Source organism: Balaenoptera ricei, chromosome 17, assembly GCF_028023285.1.
Source record: "Balaenoptera ricei isolate mBalRic1 chromosome 17, mBalRic1.hap2, whole genome shotgun sequence".
Lineage (NCBI taxonomy): Eukaryota > Metazoa > Chordata > Mammalia > Artiodactyla > Balaenopteridae > Balaenoptera > Balaenoptera ricei.
Window position 1 is genome coordinate 41,161,738 of NC_082655.1, and position 7,412 is coordinate 41,169,149.

Genomic DNA, 7,412 nt, shown 5'->3' on the forward strand with positions numbered 1-7,412 from the left:
ATTTTGCTAATGTGATGTGTCACACTGACTGATTTGTGGATGTTGAACTATCCTTGCATCCCTGAAATAAATCCCACTTGATCATGGTGCATGATCTTTTCAATGTATTGTTGAATTCTGTTTGCAAATATTTTGTTGAGAAGTTTTGCATCTATGTTCATCAGCGATATTGGCCTGTAATTTTCTTTTCTTGTGGTGTCCCTTTCTGGTTTTGGTATCAGGGTAATGCTGGCCTCATAAAATTAGTTTGGAAGCATTCCTTCCTCTTCAATGTTTTGAAAGAGTTTGAGAAAGATTGGTATTAATTCTTTGAATGTTTAGTAGAATTCACCAGTGAGGTCCTCTGGTACTGGACTTTTGTTTTGGGGAGGTTTTTGATTGTGATTCAATCTCTGTACTAGTAATTGGTCTGTTCGATTTTCTGTTTCCTTATGATTCAGTCTTGGTAGGTTGTATGTTTCTAGGAATGTATCCATTTCTTCTAGGTTGTCCAACTTGTTGGCATATAACTGTTCATTTTAATCTATAGTTTGTACTAAATGGCCCAAGCCAGAAACTTAATGGTTGGTAAAGGAGACATAAATATATAGTTATGACCCAGTGAGTGATAATAGTAGATCATTTATGAAACTGATCAAAGACATCAATCTGATTTTTTCTACACCACTTTTTGGACACATATTTTATTCCCAGCACCATGCTAGGACTGAAAATGCAAAGATGAATGAGGAAGGATTCCTGATTGTGAGAAACTTACCATCTATGGGAGAAACAGACATGAAAACAAATAACTCTAACACACGTACTAAAACCTACATAGAGGTTAAGAGCAAAATGCTAAGCAAACATGACATCAAATGGTTTTATATTACTTAGTGATACAATTATGCATGGAAATTATCACCTTCTTGCTATAAGACACAAAGCAAGACTATCCAAGATCATTACCAGTGAATGAGATAAACTTCTATGTAACTTATTTCCCAAATATCAAATATCCAAACAAATTATATGCCAATTGGCTTGGAGGGGCTAACTAATTTTAAAGCCCACACTAAATAAACAAATGTCCCCTAAATACTCCTATAAAGGCATTGATTGGCCAAGGGTCCAGGAGTTTCAAGCTGTGATGACAAAGGCATAGACTCAGGGTGGGCAAGGAAATAAAGGGGAGAGAACCCCAGTGAAGAAAATAGAGTTTCTTGCATGGCTAACAAAAGAGAGAGATGATTATAGCAACCAGACTGTAGGGATTCTGGCAAAATTATGGTGGTAGCGTGTCAGTAACCATATGTTTAAGAAATTAAAGACACCTCTAATTTCAAATATTTTAAATCATTACTCCCAGAAGTATATAAATATGTGCCAAACCTACATATTTTAATTTGGAGTTTGCAAAATATAGACAAAAGATTGTATTTCAATCTAGAAAATGATGTCCAAGGGGGGCATGTCAAGGCTAAGTTGGGCTAGTGGCTGGGAGAAAGTAGCCATGGAGTGCTGGGTTCAATCCAAGATTAGAAAAGGGAGCACCTGTTTGCAGCCAATTAAGCTGACTGTGCTCTTTTCCTCCATGGAGGCCTGGTGTGCAATGGCTGCAAACTCCTAGGTAGTGTATGCAGCCTGTTGCCTGCATGGGTTGCCCTGAGGGACCTTGGAGACAGCTCTTTCCAGTGGACATTTATGTCTGGCATGCTGTCCCTAATCTAGGCTCCAGATTGGTATGCATGGTGCCTTTGAAAAGCCCCAGGGCACAGTGGCCAGGGTCCACATTGGCAAAGTCATAATGTCCATCTGCAGAACAAGCTGCAGAACAAGGAGCATGTGGTCAAGGCCAAGTTCAAGTTCCCTGGCCCCCAGAAGATCCACATCTCCAAGAAGTAGGGATTTGCTAAGTTTAATGCGGATGAATTTGAAAACATGGTGACAGAAAAGCAGCTCATCCCAGATGGCTGTGGGGTCAAATATACCCCTAATCATGGCCCCCTGGACACATGGCAGGCCCTGCACTCATGAGAGCCTTGTTCCCGCCTTACACCCACCAATAAATCCTACTTTCCTGTCAAAAAGAAAAGAAAAAGAAAAGGCAGCACCTAGCAGAGGCAGCAACAGATGATCCTTCCAAGTTTCAAAGAAACCAGCAAAGGAAAACCAGAGCACAAAGGATCTCTGTCTTCAGGCACCTGGTATAGGACAGTTTAGGATACTTCTTTTGAGCAGTTTGCTTGCTGATGACCTCTATGTTTTCTGGTCATGCTGCATATGGTGGAAAATTTCTAAGAGAAATTTCCCAGAGGCATGGCCCCCAGACCCCCAAATCTGAAGTCAAAATGACTAATCCAGACAACTGCAAAGGCTACTCCACTTAAGAGAGAATTTGGGACTGGGAGGACAGCATGGGCAAGATCAGCAGGGAAGGGGCTATGGAGACCACAAGGTATAAGTCTCTTGGGCCACTCTTCATGGTCCCTCAGAGCTCCCCTTGACCTCTGCTTAGTACATATGGCCTTCTGCCCTGAAAATCACCTGGTGCACAACTTAACTCCCCCACCCAGGCTGTAAGCAGAAACAATGTCATTTTCCTTCTCAGATTGCCTGGCATAGAAAGGTACCATGGTAGAGATGAAAGAAGGGTGTGGAATTCAGCACTGGAAATACCACTTTGTAGGGATGCAGAATGGCACAGTGGTTGAAGCTATAGTTTATGAAGCCAGGTTACCTGAGTTTAAATCCTGCTTCTTCTTAGTAGCTGTCTGAGCTTGGGAAAGTTGTTAGCCATCTTGCACCTCAATTTTCACATTTGTCAACTAAGAGTAATAATAATGCCTACCCACAGGGCTCTGGGAATTAAAGGAATAAAAGCACTTATAGTACATACATATTTTGGTAGATCATACTATTATTTTCCATAGCCTAATGAACAGTGTATGTTCACGTGCTTTGCTAAACTTTAGTTTTCTCATCTGAAAAGTGAAGGCATAAGATCCAGTCTCATAGGACTGGATATGAATTAGCTAATGGAAGTCAAAAAATATGTTGAATGGAAAATGCAATCCAAATGTTTTTGTTTGCTGGTATCATCGCACATAGTAGGCATTGGAATCAATGATTGCTAAAATACAGAAACAAAACAACCACAGAAAGGTTAGACCAGACCCCCTCAAGACTCACCATCCCGAGGTCTTACACAGGAAAGTTACTCGTAAACATGAACGCCAGACAAGTGTTCCTTGTTAGCTATGCATAGGCCCTGGAGACCAGTACTGCCGTGTGGTAAGATCAAGTGAAGTGATGGACTCTGCCAAGAGAGGCTCTGAGGCCTGAGAAATTACTCCCCCAGAGGCCTCCTGTGCTGCACTGTGCCCCACTCCCACATCGGCCACCTCCCCAAAAAACCCCAGCCCCCTCCCAACAATCCTCCAGACTTTGCCCAGTCCCCATTGGCATGGAAGTGCAGAGCTCAACACATTCCACACTTCATCCCCCTGGATTCACCCTGATTAGCTGGTTCTGCCTGACTGTCCCATACAGCATCTCTAGGAGAGTCAGAAAGGAATGTACTGAACTCACCAGCTCCAGGGGCAGAACCAAAGTCAGCATGGCCTGTCACCCTAAGGAGTTTAGCGCTCCCGTCATCACCACAAGACAGACACAGAGCAGGCCCCGGGAAGAGCCTGCACCTTCCGCAGAGCCAGGGAGGTGGCCAGAAAACCACATGGGGATGTAGGTTCTCCTACAAAAGCAAGGCCACCAAAATCCTAGCCCTGGAAAACTCCTTCCAAATGGACACTTGACAGGTGGAGGGGAAGAGGGTTAGCATCTGCCCTGAAGCTCTTGGCTCCACCTGGGTTTTGTGTATAGTACAGAAAAGGAGCCTGGTATATAGAAAGCTTGATTATTGATAAACCAAGAAGTTTCACCAGTTCACAGTAGATCTTGATTACTTTTCCAAATACGTGAGGCTAATTCATCCATTTACCCCCAGACTTCAGGCAGACTGAGGCCATTTGCCTACTGCTGTGCTCTCTGCACACCCCAGAGCCAACATTGGCAGGTCCCTCCTGCTGGTGCTTTGATCACTTTAACCCAATGCTACAGGTGCCCTTGGACATCGATAAATCTGTGGAAATGAACAGCGTTCACAGCACTACAGTCTCACAGTTATTCAAAAACATTGATTCACTCACTCCCAACACGGAGTTCTTTAGCCCTTTTTATTTTTCATAAGCAGGTTACTTAATTCAAGTCATTCATAGCCATTCATCCATTTATTCATTCACTCACTCAGTCAACAAATACTTATTGAGTGTCTACTATGTGCCAGGCACTATGCTAGGAACAGGAGCTACAGTAGTGGTCAAAACCAGGATGATTCTTGTTCTCACAGCCTAGTACATGCATTCTCAACAGAGGCTATATTGCCACCAGGGGTGAAAAATGGTTCCTGGGTGCTGAAGAAAATTACTTATTTTATGTACAAATCACAGGTATGCATATAGTATGTGCAATATATGCAATTATATGTATGTGTATATACATACAGACACAGAGTTGCATTTTTGTATTAGTTCCCTATTGCTGATGGAAGAAATTATCATAAACGTAATAGCTTAAGATAACACAAATTTATTATCTTCCAGTCCTGGGAGTCAGAAGTCTGAAATGGGTATCTCTGGACTGAAAAGCAGGTGTTGGTAGGGCTGTGCTCCTTCTCACGCTCTAGGGAAGAATCTGTTTCCTTGCCTTTTCCTGCTTCAAGAAGCTGCCCATATTCTTTGGCTCATGGCCTCTTCCATCTTCAAAGCCAGCAATGGCAGTCAAGTCTTTCTAACACTGCATCTCTCTCACACTGTCCCTCCTGCCTCCCTCTCTCACTTATAAGAAACTTTGTGATTACATTGGGACCACCAGGCTAATACAGAATAATCTACTTAGCTCAAGGTCATCTGATTAATAACCTTAATTTCATCTGCAGCCAAAAGTTCCCCATACCATGCAATATGATTTATTCACAGGTTCCAGGGTGTAGGACGTGGATGTCTTTGGGAGGAAGGGTGGGAAGGAGAGGAGCCATTCTGCCCACCACAACAGTATAGCTATCTGTAACATTAAAATTTCATGGGGGGAAGATCAGTAAAGCATGTCTAACAGGGGCTCTTGAAAGGTCAATAATGAAACAAAGTTTGAGAAATCTTTGTCTACTAAGAAGGCAATGCAGGGTCTTGATTAAATCTTTATACTTAGGGCAAGACTGACTGGGTTCAAATCCCATCTCTATGCTAACTAGCTGTGTGGCTGTGAGCAAGTTACTTAAGCCCTCAAGAAGGGTAGTAATAGGACACACTTCCTCAGTTTTTGTGAGAATTAAATACGTTAATGCTTTGACAGGACTTAGAAATTGCCAAATATGCAGTAAGTGCTTGAAAAATGTTTGCATTAGTGTTAGGACAGACACCAAGATTATTCAAATAATCACAGAAATAAATGTGTAAATTCAAATGATGATAAATGCTGAAAAGGAAAAGAATGTTCTTGCCATGCTGTAAGAGTATAAACAACGGGGTCTCACTGGAAGTAGGAGGGTAGGGAAGAGTTTCCTAAGGAAGTGACCTTGGAACTGAAATCGGAACAATAGGTGGGCATGAACTAGGTGAAGAGCACGGGGTGGGTGAAATGGGGGGGGGGGGGCCTTTGGGGAGAGGTTTCCAAGCAGAGAGAACAGCCTAAGGGTGTCCTTGGGGCAGGAGGGACATAGCACAAGCTCATGAGACTGACAGCCCGGTATCGCTGCCCCAGGGAAAGCAGGGGCTATGGGGATGGATGCCAGACCAAGTTGGAGAGCTTGATGGGACCAGACCTAAGGGCTTGGGCCATGTTATGGATTTTTGCCTTTATCCTAAGGGCAATAGGAGGCCACAGATGTATATGAAGTAGGGTACTGCAAGTGAAATGGTCAGGATTGACTGGATAGTGGCAATAGGGGATACAGAGAGACAACTCAGGAGGTGACAGAAATAGGACCAGGATCGGGGAGGAGATGAAGAGAAAGGAGTTACTTAAAAGGTAAAATCAACAGGACTTTTGTGGAGCAAAGCAGAAAGGAGCAGGCCGTAGAGGCACCCACCTAATGTCCAACACCCCGTGTGCACATCCACGCGCATCCATCAATGCCCAAAGCCAGCCCCCAAGCTTGTGAGTATCCTGTTCAGAGAAAAGGCCTGCCGAAATGTCAGATCAGATGTGCAGCGACTTCTGTAGCACTCTGCACACCATTCTGTATCCTGGGTATAAAATAAACTTTAAATTGGATACAGCTTTAACAAAAAGTGGTGCTGGCATCAGCTCTTCTTTTAAGACCTCTGTTTACTGTAGAGTGTTTTAAGCATGACGTTTTAATTTCAAATTTTTTTAAATATGTATTTTCTGAGAAATAAACAGAGATGGCTTAACTGGAAATTGAACCAGGGTCTCCTGGCCCTTGGCCCACATTTCTACCCAGGGACCAACTGTCTGATGAAGTATAAATCCACCTACCCAAGCTGCTGTATGACCAGCGTGAGCTGTGTTTATGTTCCTCTTAAAAGTGCACGCACTTCTTGGCCAGAAAGTCCACAGGCCAAAGCATTGATCTTTTAGAACTTCTGCACCAAAGAAGCCTGATTCAATTTGAGGTATAATCATTCAAAGCCAAATCGTAGCTGCATATATTTTCCCAAAAGTTCTCTGCATTTGCCTATTCCATATCCAGGAGAGGACCACAGTTTACAGTTCAACAGATCTGGGTTCCTTAAACCATTTGCCACGGCAATGGTTGGGAAAGGAATCCACTGCAAATGATGAAGTGTGGCAGAATCTAAACCATGGGGAAAAAATCAATAAGGATTAGAGTGGAAGAGAGGGAAAGGAGGGATATGCCTGTTTCTGTTATTTTAGAAACACTGAAGACAAGAGACTTGAGTTTTACTCCCACCTCTGCCACCAATTACTTACGTAATCTTCGGCAATTCAGTTCAACAAACAGTGAGCAAATGAATGAATAAATGCATCAGGCATGTCCATAAGCCAAACCCTGTGGTAGGCACTGGGTATCCAAAGATACCTAAGGCACAGGACCTACCGTTGGGGAGTTTAAAAACAAGAGTTGAACACAAATACCTAGGTAGGAACATAAGAAAATGTCACAAGTGATAAGGCATAAATAGGCCCAAAAGGCTAAGGGAGAAACAAATCCCAACCTGAGTGCAAGGAAGACTTCCTTGAGGCAAAGACACCTGTGCTTATATTAAAACATGAGCAAGAATTAGCTAGATGAATAAAGGTTATAGAGTGCTTGAAAGTAAGCTGTTAACAGACATGGGTAGCTCATAAAGGCTGAAGAATCATACTGGACAATTGTCATTCTTTTGGCTCTC

General features: G+C 43.0%; 1 non-coding gene across 1 annotated transcript; it reads left to right on the forward strand.

Annotated features, from left to right (window-relative positions):
* The first annotated feature begins 1,537 nt into the window (after positions 1-1,537).
* On the forward strand, positions 1,538-1,666 carry LOC132352154 (small nucleolar RNA SNORA70). Its single transcript, XR_009498617.1, has one exon. It is a non-coding gene; the product is annotated as a small nucleolar RNA SNORA70 (small nucleolar RNA).
* The last annotated feature ends 5,746 nt before the right edge of the window (positions 1,667-7,412 follow it).